General features: G+C 48.7%; 1 pseudogene; it reads left to right on the top strand.

Moving 5' to 3' along the window:
- The first annotated feature begins 2,555 nt into the window (after positions 1 to 2,555).
- Positions 2,556 to 16,602, top strand: LOC104994055 (annotated as a pseudogene).
- Positions 16,603 to 19,153: the final 2,551 nt, after the last annotated feature.

The following is a 19,153-nucleotide window of genomic DNA, read 5'->3' as shown; positions in this document are numbered from 1 at the left end:
GGATCCAGCCTCGCTCTCCCACCTTAGGTGGGTTATATGGTCTGTCCGGATCCACCATGACAACATCTGGGAGGGGCTGCTCGGGGCCTGGGGAGGGCTCTATCTGCCAAGGGCAGAGATGGGGCTCACGGTGGGTTCTGGGCAGACAGTACGAGAATCAGACCATCCCCCTTGGTTCCTCTCCCTCGGCAGTCAGACCATTGAGTCAATAGCTGGAGATCAGCCAAGGAGAGGAGAGATGAATCAGGAGGGGAGGAAGAGGGGCAGAGCATCTGGGGAGGAGGGAGGGAGAGAGGGAGGAGGGGGTGATTCTGGAGCGGGGAGGGAGGCACTGAAGACCAGTGCCATCCAAGAGCTGGCTCCTTGCCAGTTTGGGGGAGGCTGCTGCTCACCCCAGGCCCCAGGGGCTCCTCCTGGCCGCCCCCTCAAGGCCCCTCCTCCCTCCCTCCCGGGGCTCAGCTCCTGCCCGGTACCAGACTGTGGGGGAGGTGAGGGTGACGGACCCTGCTGAACTCCCTGCACATTCACCAGCCCTGATGTCAGCGGGCTAGCGAGGCCGACCTCCCACTGAGTCCCAGGGGCTCTGGCACTTGCCCTCCCAGTTCTCCCTCCCCTGGCTCCGACCTTGCTTCCTGGCTCCTTGGTCTGCTCTGGTGCTGGGCTGGGGGCAGGATGTGGGACAAGCCTTCCTGTACCCCCTGCCAATCACCTCATGAAATCGAATCCCAGCCAAGCCCAAACCCCAAAGTCAGGGACCTGAGGTGGGGGAAGTGAGGCCCGGGGAGGGACAGGGACAGGCTCCAGGTCACAGAGCAAGATATGCAGAGACAGGGCTGGAACCCAGGGTCTTGGCTGTGGTCCCAGGGCCCCTTGGGGGCAACCGTCAAATCCAGCCAAGTCTGGGCAGCTCCCCCTGCTCCCAGATCACCCAGAGGCTCCAATCCCCTGGAATTGTGCTTTGAGGTCTCCAGAACCATCCCTGTGGCCCTCCAGCAGGAGCCCCTGAGGACCACCCCTCCTCCCAACCCTCTTGACTCCCCTTCTTCTCCCCAGTGACCTTCCTGAGTGACTCTGTTTTCACTCATCCCTTAACCATGGTCCCCAGGGCTCTGAGCTGGGAAGGTCCCCCTTTTATTCACAGACCCTTTCTGCATGGTGTCATCCACCCCCACACCTGCAATGGTGACTCCCACTCCTCCACCTCCAGCCCAGTCCCTCTCCTTATACCCACCTGCCTCCAGCTCTTGTCCTGAAGGTCCCACCCACTCCCCAGACTCCTGAGGTTCAGCGCTTAAGGGGTGGGGCAGTCCTCTGCAGTCCTGGGCCCACCTGCCTGGGACTGGCCCTCACCCTCTGCACCTGGGTCCCTGTGCATGGGCGTGGGGCCCTCACACACTTGTGTACATGTGTTGGAGCCCATCCTCGGAGAGCAGAGAGCTGTCTGTCTCAGCTGTTCATCTATCTCTACAGCTGAAGAGGCAGCTGGCTTTAGAAAATGCTCCATGAAAATGTGGGAGTGAATGCCAGGGAAAGGGGACTCATTGGAGAGGGAGTGGAACAAATAGAATGAGCACATGGACGGACCCCATGAGCTGGGTCACAGAGAGGATGCGTTAGAAGGCGTGGTAAACCATGGGGCTCACAGGTGCCACACGGGGGCTGACTCCAAGATCACATCAGCCTTTGCACTGAGACAAAGACAGCTGCTGGCCTCACTGGTCACCTCAGCCCTTCAAGCCCCTCTGCCAGGAATGCTCAGGTCAGAAGATCATGGGTCAGGCCAGACCTGTTATCTGCCAGGCAGGCCCCAGTCAGCCCTGCCAGGCCCTCTATGAAGCCTTCAGGTCGCTGTGATGGCTAACAGGCCCAGCAGTCCAGCTTTGTAACTGGGGAAGGTGTGGAAAGGGAGCCACACCCCACGCCTCAGGGTCCTCAGCTGCAGGCACCAACGGGGAGCAGACTAATAAGGACTCAACGGAGAAATACACTCCAGGACTGGACCCTCCTGGCAAACATACCATCCCCGGCTCCTCCCCCTCGAATCTTGAAATCCAGCCTCTGCCCTGGAAACCATTGCCTTGTTATGAGATCCACAGGGGTGTGGACGCAGGACTTGCGTTTATCTTTTCCTGCCAGGTTGCTAGGTTCAGGAGCCAAAAGGGGTGCTAAGTGGGGAGGCAGGGGCATGATGGAAGCTGCACAGGAGCCTGGGGTGGGCCAGGCTCGGAGCTCCTAGGCCTCATCTCTAACTAGGACCCCAGAGAAGGGCACCAGAGGCTCTGGGCTCTGCCCCATGGCTCTGCCTGCCTGAAGCGGAGCCACTGGGGCAGAACCTGGAGTCCTGAGGCCCCCAGTAGGGAGGACAGAAGAGAATCCTGCCCCCTGGGTCACTCCAACTCCCTCTACCAAACCCTCCTTTAAACTCCATCCCAGGGACACACTGCCGGACACACGTGTATTTTGGGATGTTCCTCTTTCTCCGGTGTATCTGGGGACACGCCTCTGCATATATCATGCTGCGTATACCTGTGTACGTGTGTTGGTGTAGAGGGAGGATGTGGGAGGTACAGAATCTATAGTACTTGCACACACAGCTGTACACATATGTACATATATGGGCACATGTTCAAGCCCTTGTGGTTGGAAGGGGGATTTTTATGCCTTTGCTCATAAATGGTGAATGTGTTTCTAGACACATATGGATGCATGCCTGCAGTATCTGTGTCAACATAGGACGTGTGCATGCCTGTGTGTGTATGTGGGTTGTCTACACATACTTACGTATATCAGATATTTGTGTGTGTCTCGTTGTGTGAGTTTGATCACACATCACGTGCCACATTTTCCGCTGTCTCTTTTACCAGACCTGGAAGTGTGTCTCTAGAAGGTACAGATCCTGAGTGCTCTGCAGAGACTCACATATACAATTCTAAGGGTGGCCCTGACCTGGGGAGAGGGTAAGAGAGTGGAGCTTCCTGTCCCCCTGGACCAGCACTGGGCCCTTTTGGTCCCAGCAGAGGAGGAATTTCCCACGAGCCTCTGCTGAGAGACCGGCTGCCCAGAGAACAAACAGCAACCATCCCCGCGTGGAGGGGCTGCCTGCTCCTCCCAGCCCAGGCAGGGGCTGCGGAGGGTGTGGAATGGAGACAGCTGCTTCCAGCCCAGATAAGGCTATGGGGTTCACATTTTCCACTTCCAGGAGCCTCCCCGGCAGGTCCCAACCCCTAAGCTCTGGCCCCATGGCCTGGAGAGGTCTCCGGCTGACCCAGCGCCTTCCCCGCCCCCCACCACTCTGGGGGCTGCCATGCCAAGAGGAGAAACTGAGGTCCTGGAAGTGTCAGCACCCCACCAGAGCTTGTCCCGGGCCGCTGGGGACTGGGGACGTGGTCTCTGTGGCAGGACTGGCCCAGCCTGGGGCCCTCACAGCTAATATCCTGACACTTTTGCCTCTGAAAACCACCCAGGAAGGAGGAGGGGTCTCCCGTTCTTTTAGAACAGCAGTCCCTGTCTGTCTGCTCCATCAGCCGGGCCACCCTCCGCCCAGGGGAACCCCGAGACCCGGAGGAGTGAGCAGCCCTGGTCAGGGACAGAACTGGCCTCGAACTCTGGACTTCTCCTTCTCCCCACCCCTGCACAACATCCTACCCAGAGCCTGTCCCCTCTAGCCCTGCCTGGCCTGCCTCCCCTCCCCCTCCCCAGGCTATTTATAGGTCCTGGCTCAATGGCCTCCAGGACTTGAAGAGCCAGAGCTGCAGGGCTGGAGAGCTCCTGGGCCTTCCCCAGGGGCCCCGGAGGCTGGGGAGTGTCCGCTTTCAGCCCAGCAAAAGGCCTTGTCACTCAGAGCGAGCGGTGGGGGTAGGGAGGCCCGGCAAGGGGCTGGACTAGGGTCTAGGCAAGGGGCTCTCTGGAGCCTCTTCCGGTCTGTAGACAAGCCAGGCTCCCTCAGAAGCATTCTTGAGGCTCCTTGGGGCTGGGGTAGGCATGGGAGGTCTCCGAGGGCACGAGACCTTCCTTAGGAAGGCCTGGAGAGCCGAGGCCAGCATCTGGACCCACCAGGCGGCCACTTTCCTTGCAAGCCCCCAGAGTCTCCTTTCTCTAACAAAACTGTCCCCCTGACCCTTGGATCTGCTCCAGCAACAGGTGAATAACTGAGGCTGCCAAGGCACAAATTCTCATATTTCTGCCATTGTGGCTGCTCTGGTCGCCCTGCCCAAAGCATCCTTTCCACTTGCCATCCTGTCTGACAATCTCCTGCTCCTTTTTCAGATCTTCGGAGCCCAGTTTTTGGGGAAGGTTGTTTTATTTTTTTTGGCCATGCAGCCTGGCATGTGGAATCTTAGTTCCCTGACCAGGGATCAAACCCATGCTCCCTACATGGGAAGTGTGGAGTCTTAACCACTGGACCACCAAGGAAGTCCAGAGCCTGGTTTAAATGCCACCTTCTCTGAGAAGTCATCCTTGGTGAAGCCTGTCAGCCTGCCTGGCTTCCACTCTCTGCCCCACTGTGTCCACTACGCGCTCCACTCCTGCCCTGGTTCCCTGCTCTAATGCGGGATTTGTGCTTCTCTGGAGCAGTGATCTCAGTTTGGAGCTCCCGAGAGGGCAGAGCCCAGAGTCGCTCAGCCCTCAACTCCATCCATCGCCCAGCCCCAGGCACTGGATGAATGAGTGCAGGAACTAGTGATTGAACAGCGAATGGAGATGGAGAGAACCAGGGGGGAAGGAAAGCAGGAAAGACCCCGTCTGTGTCTCCTGAGCCCTTGAGGGACTGCCTGGTGTGCCAGTGGGCAGGAAGGTGGCAGGGGCAGCCCAGGCTAGGTTTCAGGGATGCTGTGCCGCCCTGGGCTGCAGCCAGCTCGGTCACTCTCATTCTTTCCAGATCAAAGTTCCCCCAGGGAACAGCCTGGAACCTGACACTGGCCCAGCGTGGAGGGGACCGGCTGGTGCTATTCAGGAGGAGGGTATGGAGAGGTAGGGCACCTGTCCCCAGCTCCGGGACACCAGGCCAACAGCCCAGGAAGGGGGCTGGACACACTTTCACACACCGACTCCAGCTGCAGCCCCGTCCTCAGATGAAGGGCCACATTAGTAGGATGGGAACCCCTGGCTTAGGCCCTTGTCCAGACTCTCCAAGGACACCAAGCCCCTCAGGGCCTTAGTGGCTCCCTGCACTGTCCTCCCATCAGTTCTGACTCACCCGCATCCCATTCTTCAGCAACTTCCATCTCAGACACACTCCAGGTGTATGGTCTGTGTCCCAGCATCTGTGTCTGTTTCTGTACCTTTCTGTCTAGACTATCATGATTCTCTGTTTCTCTGTATTTTAAAAAATATTTATTTATTTGGCTGTGCTGGGTCTCAGTTGCAGCATATGGGATTTGGTTCCCTGACCGGGGATCAAACCCGAGCCCCCTGCATTGGGAGCACAGTCTTAGCCACTGGACCACCAGGGAAGTCCCTCTCTGTATATTTTGTTCTTCCTTCAGTCCTAATTCCTGTCTCTTTTTCCATCTCTGTCTCCCTGGACATGAAGAATGACTATGGAGTGGTGTGTTAGCCCTTCAGTCTGCAGTAAATAGGTTTTTCCTGCCGCTGGGTCTGGGCTGGCAGAGGATGAGAGAGGACAGAACCCAGTGCCCCTGCTGCAGCCAGGCCTCACTGGTACCCTCAGCTGCTGCGTCTGAGCCAGCTCGAGCTCAGCCCCACCGCCACGTGAGCAGACAGACAGGAAGTGGGCAGAGCTGCTCTGCGGCAGGAGGCCCATGTCAGTGGGCCAGGTCCCTGAGTCTGCCACTCCTCTGGCCTTCTTCCTCATTCCACTCCTAGCTGTGGAAAGTCACACCACAGCCAGAGTTTGACTTCATGGCCCCCACTCCCATGTGCAAACTGGAGTCACAGGTCACACACACACACACACACGCACATACACACATAGGGGAGTGGCTCAGAGCTTAGGACTTTGCGTCTCAATAATGTCATGGCTCACAAATCTTTGGACCTCAGTTTCCTTATCTGTAACTGAGGATTTTAATAATAATAATACGGTATCTGTGTCCTAGAATTGTTGTGCATGTGTGCGAAGTCACTTGGGTCATGTCCGGCTCATTGTGACCCTATGGACTGTAGCCGGCCAGGCTCCCATAAGGGATTTCCCATGGAAAATCTGACTCAGGATCAAACCTGCCTCTCCTGCATTGCAGGTAGATTTGTTACCACTGAGCCACCAGGGTAGCCCCCCTAGAATTGTTATGCTCAGTCACTCAGTCCTATCCAACTCTTTGTGACCCTATGGACTGTAGTCCATCAGGCTTCTCTGTCTATGGGCTTTTCCAGGTAAGAATACTGGAGTGGGTTGCCATTTCCTACTCCAGGCGGAATTGTTAATATGCATTAAATTTATTCATATTTGCAAGGTCCTTAAAAACAAAGACCTTATATCTGGCTCATAGTAAGCACTCTTTATCTATCTATTAGTTAAATAAAATTAATAAATATGCATGATTGCATGCTTCACACTTGACTCTCAATAAAAATTACAAGTTGCTTTCACCTTTATCCTGTTCCCCTGGGTTGAGCCAGACCCTGGTCACCAGCAGGTCCAAACAAGCCTGATGTGAGAAGTTGTGATTCAAGTCTAGGAAGAACATACAGCTCTGGGCGTGTGCATTTTGCCAGATCTGCTAGTGGAACCACATGTCATTAACAGGATCACACGTGGAGAAATCATTTCGCTTCTGGTTAAAGACAGTTGAAACCATCTCCCTCTGCTCCAAACAAGTAGACATCAGGACATGTTTGTAGACAAGAAATGGAGACCTACTCCATAAAAGAAAGAAGACAGGAGCCTGCAGGGAGAGAAGGGGTTGAGGCTGTTCCCAGGGGCTGGGAAGAGAGCAGGGCTGAAGGTGGAGGGTGTGGGTCACGGTGTAAATGCTAAGCCAGGCTGGGACCTCAGCCTGGCTGGTGTCAGGACCTGGGTTGCCAGTTGTGATGATAAAGTGGTGCAGCCCTGTCCATCCTTCAAGGTGGCGGCAAAAACCGAAGTGACATGCCTGTGGTTCGGCCTGCAGCAGAGCCACTAGGCTCAAAGGGATTGTCCTAGAAATGTGTCATCCTCATGAGGTTGAGGGCCTGCAAGTGGACACTTCTGAGAAAACCCTGGTGTGGAGCCCAGCCAGACTCAGACCAAGCTGAGGCCACTAGCATATGGCCTTGGGTTTTTGAGAATCTCCAGATAACCTCAGAAGGTCCCCCTGGAACTGAGCCCGAACTGCCCACAGCAGAGACCTCTGCATCACACCCATCGCGGTTTGGTCTCCATCCCTCACTCTCCCTGGTGTCTCTCTCCAGCTTCCTGCCAGGATTTCCCAGACTGACCTTCTAAAACAAGAGTCCTTATCACAAGCTTTGCTTTTAAGAGGATTCTAAGACGCTAAGTTTCTTGTCTTCTTCAGAAGGATCATAGAGATGCATATGGTGTTTTTAAATTGAGAAAAGGTTTATATCCATTAAATACATTCTGCAGATGTAAAATCAGTGGTTTTAATACATCACAATGGTGTGCAACCACCACCACTATCTAATTCCAGAACATTTCATCACTTCAAGCAGAAATCCTATACCCATTAGCAGCCATTCCCCAATTTCATCACTAATCTACTTTCTGTCTGTATGAATTTTTCCATTCTGTACATTTAATATATTTGTCGTTGTTTTTCAATTGCTCAGTCATGTCCGACTCTTTGCGACCCCATGGACTGAAGCATGCCAGGCTTCCCTGTCCTTCACCATTAACATATTGGGTTGGGCAAAAAGTTCGTTTACGTTTTTCTGTCCCATACACGGAATGATACAACATGTGCTCTTATGTGACTGGTTTCTTCCATTGGCATGTTTCCAAGGTTCCTCCATGCAACATGCATTGTGGTCCTTCGCTCCTTTTTAGGGCTGAATGATATTCCATCATATGGCAGAGCAAAATAAGAAGAACAGGTCTGAGCTGCAAGATAGTTTGATAATCAGTAGTAACAAAAACATGTCATTTAGAAATACGGGAGTAAATATTTTAAAAATCAGCTTCAGAGTAAGTAAGAAAGTGATTGTGCACGGAGAAGAGGAAACAGAAAAAAAGGAACAACATATAGATCTTTTTCTAAACAAACCTCAAAGGGAACTAGCTCATTCTTTATGTGCATGTATAACAAATGGAAATAAAAACTAAAATAAGGAAAAAAGCATGATAAGTAGAAAATACAAAATAAGATATAAAAATAAGTCCAGATATATCCATCACAGTACATTTAAATGGCTTTAAATTACCTGTTAAGAAAACCAAGACTTTCAGAATGGATAAAATCCAATCTTATTCTATTAACAAAATCCAATCGTCTTCCATGAACACACCTAAGAAACAACTGTGGCTTCCCCAAAGTCTCAGAGGGTAAAGAATCCACCTGCAATGCAGGAGGTACAGGAGATGGGGGTTCAATCCCTGGGTCAGGAAGATCCCCTGGAGGAGGATATGGCAACCCACACTAATATGCTTGCATGAAAAATCCCATGGACAGAAGAGCCTGGCAGGCTACAGTCCAAAGGGTTGCAAAGAGACAGACACGACTGAGTGAATGAGCATGAGCACAAAGAAGCAACTATGACATGGAATTGCTGACATAGGAAGGAGGGGAAAAAAAACATCCTTCCCAAGCAAGAACAAAAGAAACAGGAAAGCTGGTGGGGCAATAGTGGCGTCAGAAGATACACTCAGGCCTTGCGGTTCAGTGACTGTGGTGTGGTGGGGTTACTTTATCCAGGAAGGTCGAGAAGGCCTGTCCAAAGAAGGTGAAATTCGTGTTGAGACCTATAAAGTAAGACGGTAGCTAAGAGTTGTGTGGGAAAGAACATTTCAGGCAGAAGGAGCAGCACAAGCAAAACAGCGTGAGCCTGGATCCAGCCTGGTGTGTTGAAGAGCTGAGAGGCCAGTGAGGCTGGAGAGAAGCACAGAGATGGGCTCAGGCTTGAGCTGTCAGACCAAGAGGGCGGCGAGGGGGCGGGGCCATATGAGGGGCGGGGCCAGGTGAAGCGTGGCTCCGAGTGCAGTGGTGCAGGTGTGAGAGCTCTGGGAGGTTTCAAGCAGGGGGAGGACCGGGTTTACTTTACTGCTACTTGGAAGGTGGATTTTAACAGGGCCAGCGTGGAGATGGGGATTACAGTTAGGTGTGTACCTAATCAGCCCTGAAGCAGGGAACGCCAAAACTGGAAGAACTACAAGGAGAAGTTAAGAAATCTATTAATCACGGCGGGCGGTTTTAAACTCGGAGTGAGGGAGCGTCTCTCAGCCCTGCCCGTGTTGCTCCGTGGCTCCCACTTTCTCCCCAGCCCTCCGCGGCCATCCCTCACACGCCTTACGCCACGTCTTCATGTTACCTCCCTTTTCTTCCCAATTCTCCAGCCCCTCTGTGTCCCCGAATGTCCTTGCTGGTTCTCTCAGGTCCTAACATCGGTCCAATGACTCCCGCCCCCCTCCAGCCTTCCTGGCCTCTCCAGGGCTCTCCTAATTCACCTCTTTCCTCCTACATTCCCCCACCCCCGTTTGGAATCTCAGCCCCTCCCATCCCCCTGGTTTCTTCCACTTTCTGTCTCTCTCTAGCAACTCAAATCCCGAAACCATCCCCAGTTCTGCTTCATAGCTCGCCTAGTCCCTACCTCATCTCCCAGACTCTCAGTCGTTTTAGCCCCCGCCCAGAGCCCCACCAACTTCCTCCCATTTCCCAGAGTCCCTCTGGGTCTCCGCTTTGGTCCAGTCTGGTTGGAGACTCATTGTCTAGTTCCTTGTGTGGGGCTAGGTGCATCTTTTTTTATTTCCCATTATTTGCCACTTCCTAGAGGGGCCCTCAAGGCCCCTGCTTATTTAACTTATTTGCAGAGTACATCATGAGAAACGCTGGGGTAGATGAAGCACAAGCTGGAATCAAGATTGCCAGGAGAAATGTCAGTAACCTCAGATACACGGTGACACCATCCTTATGGCAGAAAGCAAAGAAGAACTAAAGAGCCTCTTGATGAAAATGAAAGAGGAGAGTGAAAAAGTTGGTTTAAAACTCAACATTCAGAAAACTAAGATCATGGCATCTGGTCCCATCACTTCATGGCAAATAGATAGGGAAACAGTGACAGACTTTATTTTTGGGGGCTCCAAAATCACTGCAGATGGTGACTGCAGTCATGAAATTAAAAGACGCTTACTCCTTGGAAGTATGTTGTCTAGGTAGACAACATATTAAAAAGCAGAGACATTACTTTGCCAACAAAGGTCCGTCTAGTCAAAGCTATGGTTTTTCCAGTAGTCATGTTTGGATATGAGAGTTAGCTGAGCACCGAAGCATTGATGCTTTAGAACTGTGGTGTTGGAGAAGACTCTTGAGAGTCCCTTGGACTGCAAGGAGATCCAACCAGTTCATCCTAAAGGAAATTGATCCTGAATGAATGAATGAATATTGCAAGGACTGATGCTGAAGCAGAAACTCCAACACTTTGGCCACCTGATTTGAAGAACTGACTCATTTGAAAAGACCCTGGTGCTGGGAAAGATTGAAGGTAGGAGTAGGGGACAACAGAGGATGAGATGGCTGGATGGCATCACCGACTCAATGGACATGAGTTTGAGTAAACTCCGGGAGTTGGTGATGGACAGGGAGGCCTGACATGCTGCAGTCCATGGGGTGGCAAAGAGTTGGACATAACTGAGTGACTGAACTGAACTGAGAGGGGCCCTTGGGGCTTCCTAGGTGGTTCAGTGGTAAAGAATCAGCCTGCAATGTAGGAGACTCAAGAGGTGCTGGTTCGATCCCTGGGTCGGGAAGATCCCCCCCTTGGAGGAGGAAATGGCAACCCACTCCAGTATTCTTGCCCTGGGAAATCCCATGGACAGAGGAACCTAGCACACTGCAGTCCATGGGGTTGCAAAGACTCAGACACAACTGAGCGCACACATCACACACACACACACACACAGAGGCCTTTTCATGGAGATTGTCAGTTGACCAGATATGAGTAAAACACACACATCGTTTCTTGCCACCTTCAGTGACCTCTGGACCCAGAGAGGAGGAAAGGCAAGATCCCCCAGGTTACCTTTCATTTCCCATCACGAGCAGGATGAGAGCCTGCTGACCATGGGGTTGGGGCAGGGCCCACCCTGGCAGTCAGGGAGCTCCCAGTCCAGCCAGGGGTGGGTCCCAGCAGCTGTCATGGCACAGACCCAGCCAGACTTTGGGGCCTGCCGCAGCAGGTGGTAATGGAGGGAGTCCAGCGGGATCTGGTTTTGGTAGGAATGTGATGTGTGAAGATGACCAGCTCTGGCCATGCCCCTTTCCCATGTCTCTTATCTCTCACCTCCTGCAAACTCCTCCCAGCACCTCCATCTCTTCTCAGACCTCCAGGCTTTCTTAGCCCACCCATCCTCTCAGTTTACCTGCCTCCTGAGAAATCTGTATGCAGGTTAAGGAGCAACAGTTAGAACTGTGGAACAACAGACTTGCAAATCAGGAAAGGAGTATGTAAAAGCTGTATATTGTCACTCACCCTGCTTATTTAACTTATTTGCAGAGTACATCATACAAAATGCTGGGCTGGATGAAGCACAGACTGGAGTCAAGATTGCCAGGAGAAATATCAATAACCTCAGATACACAGATGACACCACCCTTATGGCAGAAAGCAAAAAAGAACTAAAGAGCCTCTTGATGAAAGTGAAAGAGGAGAGTGAACAAGTTGGTTTAAAACTCAACATTCAGAAAACTAAGATCATGGCATCCGGTCCCATCACTTCATGGCAAAGAGATGGGGAAACAGTGGAAACAGTGACAGACTTTATTTTTGGGGGGTCCAAAATCACTGCAGATGGTGACTGCAGCCATGAAATTAAAAGACACTTGCTTTTTGGAGGAAAAGCTATGAGCAACCTAGACAGCATATTAAAAAGTAGAGACATTACTTTGCCAACAAAGGTCCATCTAGTCAAAGCTATGGTTTTTCCAGTAGTCATGTTTGGATGTGAGAGTTGGACCATAAAGAAAACTGAGGACTGAAGAACTGATGCTTTTGAACTGTGGTGTTGGAGGAAACTCTTGAGAGTCCCTTGGACAGCAAGGAGATCCAACCAGTCAATCCTAAAGGAAATGAGTCCTGAATATTCATTGGAAGGACTGATGCTGAAGCTGAAACTCCAATACTTTGGCCACCTGATTTGAAGAACTGACTCATTTGAAAAGATCCTGGGAAAGATTGAAGGTGGGAGGAGAAGGGGACAACAGAGGATGAGATGGTTGGATGGCATCACCAGCATGATGGACAAGAGTTTGAGTAAGCTCTGGGAGCTGGTGATGGACAGGGAGGCCTGGCCTGCTGCAGTCCGTGGGGTCGCAGAGAGTCAGACACGACTGAGAGACTGAACTGAACCGATCCTCCCAGTCCCTCCAATCTTCCACAGGGTTTCCTAGTCTCTGCTCCGCCCCCACTTCCCCTCCCATCCCTGCCATTTCCCCCAGTGCTCCACATTTGCCTTCTATAAGGCCAGGGGACTGGGATCCCAGAGGACTTTGTTAAGAACTGATGTGCTCATGTGTAACAAGAAACTACTCAAGGCGAGGGAAAGGACCACCATACAGGAGCATGCCAAATGTTTCTGAGGCTCACACAGGAGTAGGAATAGTCCCTGTTTCCACCTGTCAAAATGGATAGAACTCCTAATACACCAAGCATTGGGTAGAATCTTTAGATGGGTCATGCATGTATTGCAACAAAATGAAAGGCAACCCATAGAGTAGGAGAAAATATTTGCAAACCATGTATCTGATAAGGAGTTAATATCCAGAAAAAGATAAGGGATGTATACAACTCAGTAGCAAAAAACCCAAATAACCCAACTGTAAAATGGGCAAAGGACCTGAATAGAATTTTTCCAAGGAAGACATACAAATGGGCAACATGAAAAGATGCTATGCTGTGCTAAGTCAATTCAGTCGTTTCCGACTCTGTGCGACCCCATAGATGGCAGCCCACCAGGCTCCCCGGTCCCTGGGATTCTCCAGGCAAGAACACTGGAGTGGGTTGCCATTTCCTTCTCCAATGCATGACAGTGAAAATTGAAAGGGAAGTTGCTCAGTCATGTCTGACTCTTCGCGACCGCATGAACTGCAGCCCCCCAGGCTCCCCTGTCCATGGGATTTTGGAGATCACTAATTATTAGAGAAATGCAGGTCAAAACCACAGTAAGATACCATCTCACACCTGTTAGGATGTCTGTTATCAAAATGACTTGAGACAACCAGTGCTGGTGAGGGTGCTGAAAAAAGTGAATCCTAGCACTCTGTTGGTGGGAATGTAAACTGGTACAGTCACTATGGAAAACAGTACGGAGGTTCCTTTAAAAAATTAAAAATAGAACTACACTATGACCCAGCAATCTCACTTCTGGGAGATTCATATGCAAAGAAATGAAAGCACTATCTTTAAGAAATAACTGTACTCCTATGTTCTTTGCAGCATTATTCATGGTAGCCGAGATATATAGAAAATAGGTCTCTGTTGACAGATGAATGGATAAAGAAAATTACACACATGTACACACACACACACACCATGAAATATTATTCAGTCTTAACAAAGAAGGAAATCCTGCCATTTACAGATTTATGGATGAACCTGAAGGGCATTATGCTAAGTGGAATAAGCCAGACAGAGATAGACAAGTACTGTATGATACCACTTATGCGTTAAGAAAAAAAAAAAAGAAGACTCAGAATAGAATGGGCTTCCCTGGTGGCTCAGTTGACAAAGAATCCGCCTGCAATGCAGGAGACCTGGGTTTGATTCCTGGGTTGGGAGGATCCCTGGAGAAGGGCATGGCTACCCATTCCAGTATCCTGGCCTGGAGAATTCCATGGACAGAGGAGCCTGGCAGGCTACAGTCCATGGGGTGGCAGAGAGTCGGACACACTGAGTGACTTTCACTTTCACAGAATAGAATGGTGGTTGCTAGTGGCTGGAGAGAGGGGGAAATGGGGACAGGCTGGTAAAAGGGTACAGACTTTCAGCTGTAAGATGGTTAAGTTTTGAGGATCTAATGTACAGCATGGTGACTATAGCAGATCACACAGTTTCTATATTTAGTCTCTTAGCAAATCTTAAGCTTTCTCACATACACACCTAAAAGATAATTATGTGAGGTGATGAAAGTGAAAGTAAAAGTCGCTCAGTCGTGTCCAACTCTTTGCGATCCCATGGATTATACAGTCCATGGAATTCTCCAGGCCAGAATACTGGAGTGGGTAGCCTTTCTCTTCTCCGGGGGGGGTCTTCCAAACCCAGGGATCGAACCCAGGTCTCCTGCATTGCAGACGGATTCTTTACCAGATGAGCCAGAAGGGAAGCCTATTTGAGGTGATGGTATGTTGATTAACTTGACTGGGAGAATCCTTTCACAATGTCCATGTATATCAAATAATGTACCCTTTAAACACATTAATATTTCAGTTTAATTTGTCAATTACACCTCAGTAAAGCTGGTGAGGAAGGGAATAAAGATCATACATTAGAGGCAGAGCTAATTCGTTGTAAAGTCTGCCTGTCCTAACAAAGCATAAAAAAATCTCTGAAAAGATAAACAGAGTCACAAGTTAGTTAACCGCATGCCAGAACAAAATCCAACACTTTTTCAAGGAATACAATACAACGTAGCACATAAAACTCAACAACGTAAAATTCACCATATTTAGCACCCATTGGAGAAGGCAATGACACCTCACTCCAGTACTCTTGCCTGGCAAATCCCATGGACAGAGGAGCCTGGTAGGCTGCAGTCCATGGGGTCTTGAAGAGTTACACAACTGAGCGACTTCATTTTCATTTTCATGCATTGGAGAAGGAAATGGCAACCCACTCCAGTGTTCTTGCCTGGAGCCTGGTGGGCTGCCGTCTGTGGGGTCGCACAGAGTCAGACACGACTGAAGCGACTTAGCAGCAGCAGCAGCAGCAGCCTTTAGAAAATCACAGGACATGTAACAAAACACAAAAATCGGACACATACTTAGGAGAACAACCAAACAAGGAACAGACCCAGAAATGACAGAGATGATGGAATTAGTAGTTAAAGACTTTAAAACCATTATTTTAAGTGTTAAGACTATAATCAAGGAAAATTTGGACAGATAAGGAGAAAAATAAAAGATACACAAAAGAGACCAAAATGGAACTTCTAAAGTTTAAATGCACAGTATCCAAAATGAAACATACATGATGGGCTTAAGAGCAGATGAGATACTACAGAAGAAAAGATCATTTGACCTTGATCATTTGAAGAAATTGCAATTATAAGCTACCCAAGATAAAACATTACAGGAAAAGACACTGAAAAAGAAGTGAGCAGAGTCATGGTGGGCTGTAGGACAATATCAAGCAATGTAACATATTCCAATTACAAACTGGAATCCCAGAAGAGGCGAAATTAAACAAAAAATATTTGAATAAATTGTGGTTTAAAGTTTTCCAAATTAGATGGAGACTGTAAAAGCTTAGACTATAAATGCATAGAATCTCAATAAAACCCAAGCAAAGAAACAAAACCACACCAAGGCTGATCACAATCAGATTTGTTAATACCAATAATAAAAAGAAAATCTTAAATGTTGCTGAAGAAATTCAACTTCTAACCAAGATAGAATAATAAGGATTGGATTTACCCTTACTGAAATAAGGGTGACTCCCTTGGCATGGACTATTTAGATAGGAAACAAAAGCAAAATGATAAATGGAATTTTGTGAAAAATAAAAAATTCTGATCTACAAAAGATGTCATTAAGAAAAATGAAAAGGCAAGTCATATTTGCAAAACACATTATCCAGTAAAGGACTTATGTGTAGAATGTACAAGGAATTCTTAAAGCTCAATAAAAACAGCTTACTTTTTTTTTCATGGACAAAAGGTTTGACCAGACACTAAACCAATGAAGATATATGAATGGATAATAAGCAAATAAAATGACATGTCAGCAAAGAAGATACATGAGTGGATAATAAGCAAATAAAATGATGTTCAACAATATTAGACCTCAGGGAAATACAAATTAAAACCACACAGAATAGAAGTTAGCCGTGGGGCCGGCTGACGGTAAAGGCGCTGAGCGGCTGTGTGCAGAGCAAGCTGGACTTGGATCTCAGCTAAAGGACAATATTCCAGTTACTGAACTTTCAGTAAACGGACCTTCTTCAAAAAAAACATTTTTCCCTTGTGTGAAAAATGAACTTTTGCCTAGTCATTCTCTTGAATTACCAGGAACAAAATTTCCAGTTCAACCAAGATAAAATGAATTTTTCCACACCGAGAAACATCTAGGGTCTATTTGCTTCACTAAAATTGCATATGGAATTCAAAGCAATGCAGCAGGTTCTGCACCTTCCATTTCTTCCAAGCTCAAACCTTTCAGTGGATATTTGAGGAATAATGATGAGGCCATTGGATTTGAAGATATTTTTAATGACATGTCACAAAGGGAACTAATGGGAGAACTACACTTGATGATGGAATATAAACTTGATTTCCTGTGATACAGTGTGTGCTGTTCATGAGAACAGAGGAGCTGCATCTTACTTACAGTAGTTGTCTATTTACTATAATTTGATGTGCGCAACATTAAAAGTACTGACACATGGGGGAAACCCCACATACACATACCCTAGAGTGGATAAAATTTTAATAACTGACAATACTAAGAGCTGTCAAAAAAGTAGAGCAACTGGAACTTTCATTCATTGCTGTCGGGAATGCAAAATGGTGCAGTCAGTCTGGAAAATAATTTGGTAGTATGTTTATATGTGTATATATGTATCAAGTTAACTGTATACTTATCATAAGACCCAGAAATCCCACCTTAGATATTAACAGGAACAAAAGCATGTATCCACACAAAGACTTGTACACAAATGTTTATAGCTGCTATATTCATAGTGATAAAAATTTGAAAACAAGCCAATTCCATCAATGAATAAATAAATTGTAGTATATGGATGCAATGGACACTGCTCAACTATAAAAAAAAACAACTAGCAATACCGGCAACAACATGAGTGCTTGTCCCAGGTTTTATGCTAAGTGAAAGAAACCAAGTATGAGTGATTACTTGTGTGATTCCGTTTATAATCTGTAAATCCTCAAAACATGATTCCTTTGGTGGAGGCAAACGTCCAGGGATAGAAATCAGACCGGTAGTTGCTAAGGGCCAGAAGTAAGGGCTGAGGCAAAGGGCACAACAAACCTTTTCAGTCGTCGGAAATGTTCTTTATCCTCTTCATGGTGTTGCTGCTGCTGCTGCTGCTGCTAAGTCGCTTGAGTCGTGTCCGACTCTGTGCGACCCCATAGACGGCAGCCCACCAGGCTCCGCCATCCCTGGGATTGCTAGATGATGATATACAGTAAAACTGGTGAATTTTACTTTCTGTAAATTTTACCCCAATGAATCAGATTTTTTGAATAACATGCATGACAAACTTGTCTGCCACCACTGATTTTGATGGTGATTTTGATTTTGATGGAAGATTGCTGCACTAGAAACTGGCTCTCCTAAGATCTGCTGAGAGAAAAGGATGTGAGACTTTCCTGCGGATTAGACGTGAGCCATGGGAGAGGAATTGATGCTTTTGAACTGTGGTGTTGGAGAAGACTCTTGAGAGTCCCTTGGACAGCAAGAAGATCAAACCAGTAAATCCTAAAGGAAATCAGTCCTGAATGTTCATTGGAAGGACTGCTGCTGAAGCTGAAGCTCCAATACTTTGACCACCTATTGCGAAGAACTAGCTCATTGGGAAAGACCCTGATGCTGGGAAAGATTGAAGGCCGGAGGAGAAGGGGACGACAGAGGACGAGATCCAAATGGCATCACCGACTGGATGGATAGGAGTTTGAGCACGCTCCCGGAGTTGGTGATGGACAGGGAAACTTGGCGTGCTGCAGTCCATGGGGTCGCAAAGATTCCGACACGACTGAGCGACTGAACTGAATGGGGAGAGCAGCTGGAGGAGGGCACGGCGACCCATTCCAGTATTCTTGCCTGGAGAATCCCATGGACAGAGGAGACTGGTGGGCTGCAGTCCAGTGGGTCGTAAAGAGTCAGACACGACTGAAGCGACTTAGCACGCAATCGCAGAGGGCACCTCTATGCAGAGGGAAGACCTGCATAGGGCGATAATATTAATAAAAACCTGTCCAAGAGCGCCACCTGGAGGGGAGCTGAGACTTAGCAGCAAGAAGCTGAAGCCTAAGGCTACCTGTGAGCCTAGGGTAAGGGGCCCTGCCGGGGTCCAGCCCCCGCTGATTCAGGGTATTCGAAGGAGAGACGGCATAGGCGACCTATTTATTTAAATATTTATCAAAGATATAAAGAGTAATAGAATGAGGATAGCTCAGTGAGGAAATTCAGTGTAGAAAAGAGGCTGAGTAGCTTGGTTTATGCGGGAGACCAATAAAACTTCAAGACAAGAAGTTTGCACCACTTACGTAGGCCGCAGGCGTCCTTCCGTTCTCCCGAAGGAGAGGAGACACTGAGGCCTCCCCGGTCGGATCTTAGAAGCCCAGGCATAATTAGTAAGCATGGTGGGTTCCGCGCTCCAGATGGAGACTCAGCCAGAGTGAGAGAGAGAGCGATATGGGGAGACCAAGTTTCGGTGAACAAGGCCCGCACTTTATTTTCCAAAGTAGTTTTTATACCTTAAGTTGTGCATAGAGGATAATGGGGGAAGGGGTAGAGTTATGCAAGGACAGCAGTTCCTGATCCTAATCAAAGCCAGACTTTCAAACTTATCATATGCAAAAGTTCAGGTGAATTACATCATCTTCTGGCCAGGAGGCCTGTTAACATTTTAAGAAACTTATTTTTCTCTAAAGGTGATTATTCCAAAGTCAGGAGCCACCCTCCAAAAGCATTAGATAAAGTTGCATTCCTATAGGGCAAAGGTGTGGTGGGCTCAATCAAGAAAAGAATTAACTCAAGGGTCCAAGGTTACAAACATTAAAGCTACTACTTACACCAATTATATTAATCAATACACTGCCAGGGACACAGCAGGTAAGGGATATGGAGACTTAGCAGCAAACATTGGCCCA

Source organism: Bison bison, unplaced genomic scaffold, assembly GCF_000754665.1.
Source record: "Bison bison bison isolate TAMUID 2011002044 unplaced genomic scaffold, Bison_UMD1.0 scf7180017864249, whole genome shotgun sequence".
Lineage (NCBI taxonomy): Eukaryota > Metazoa > Chordata > Mammalia > Artiodactyla > Bovidae > Bison > Bison bison.
Note: the sequence above shows the minus strand (reverse complement) of the source record. Positions and strands in the feature narration are given on the sequence as shown.